A 1,636-nucleotide genomic window follows, 5' to 3' on the forward strand; every position below is an offset into this window, starting at 1 on the left:
GAGTCCCAATCCTCTTCCTGGGCATTAGCACACGTGACATGCAGGAGCCCGCGAAAGTTGTGGTTTTCACGGGTGGCTGCATGCCCAAAGCCCTTGTCTGATCGAGCTGGGGGAAGACAAAGGGACAAAATGGACAAAGGACAGAACAAAAGACTTTGTGCCACAGCCATTTCGGCAGTGGCCACAGTCTTGAGCCAAACGCAGTAAACGCAGTATGGTTAACTAAAAAGAATTACAAATACTATAAAAGTAAACTGCTGCCACCAGTTTGTCCTAGGCACACCTGTACAGTCACCAGAAAATCCTTAGAGTGTGTCTAGGGCCATAAAACAAAAGGACCCCTATGTGCGGTACTGTAAGGTACTTGGCACATAGATCAAAAGTTATCAAGAAATGACAACATAATCAAAGACTAGGGGAAATATAGTTTGTCAGTACTGACAGTATGAAGGACGTGTCAGTATCCCCATAACAGATGAACAAAAGCCCAGAGGAGTGCAGCTGAAGGCTGCGCTCCACAGGAAAAAGTCCGGTTAGGTTAGCCAAACAAAAGCAAAAAGTTTGGAGCGGTCCATAAACGGAGGGAAAATTGCACCTAAGGGAAATCTTCCCTAGCGGTGCTTTATTTGGCAAGAGTTAACTTAGTACGATTCTGCTCTGCACTGGCAACCTGGATGTGCCGGTGAAGACATTCTTGGCCACATCATCCAGGCACCCGGGCAAATGGCACTAAGGTCGGCAGCTTGAACACTCCTTTCATGGGGGCAAAGCTCCCAGCTGAAACCACTGACCGACCCCTTCCCTTGCTGAAATCTCGTAACTCCCTCCATTCCTATCCTTTCCCTCTTTCCCCTTTTCTTTATTTGACCCTCCTCATTTCAATGTACATACTTACCTGTTAGCTGGCAGTTTAGCCCCATGGCAGACGCTGTCTCTTGTTGCAGTTCCCAAACCCCCCCACAACCCTCCTCAATCATTGGATTGCCCTGTGGCCATTACTAAGGACCTGTACCCCTGGGTGCCGTGCTCTAACTCCTGGTTGCAGTGGACCCTTGTGGTCTCAACCTGCACTTTTTTATGTATACACATCATAACTCCGCCTCGGGGCTCTGAAAAAACGAAACAATATAGTTATGAGAGGGAGGGAGGGTAGTTTTCGGTTGCACCCGTGCTCGATCACTGTCTGGGGACTGGATAGGACCGGGATGTATAAAACCTTGCCTGGGGGAACGAAACGCCCCTCTGATCTTCTGGCACTGCCTAGATCCTGCCTCTGATCCGCAGACCGCCTCCGACGTTCAGCCCTGCGACTCTCTACCAGATATACAGACAAAGCCCGGCACCGTGGTGGGTCCATCTCCGCTCCATCCTTTTTTGCACCCCTTGTCTCCCTATCCAGTCCTGTGTGATTGGTGCGGTACCCGGCTTAGCCGCATCAACACACACTTGCCCTCCGCAAGATAAATTAGAAAATTGGAACACTTATACTGCTTCATGGGGCATAGCTGCACCCCCCCCCAATCTTGAAACATTTGACGCCCCCGCCCTCTTCCCGAACCACCATCAGCTTTGCCGGACAAAAACAATAGACACGAGTTGTGTGTGTTGAAAGAAAACACCTGCTGCATGCTTTATT

Source organism: Ambystoma mexicanum (assembly GCF_040938575.1).
Source record: "Ambystoma mexicanum isolate Mex_15411 chromosome 12 unlocalized genomic scaffold, UKY_AmexF1_1 Mex_chr12_unloc.2, whole genome shotgun sequence".
NCBI classification, from domain to species: Eukaryota; Metazoa; Chordata; class Amphibia; order Caudata; family Ambystomatidae; genus Ambystoma; species Ambystoma mexicanum.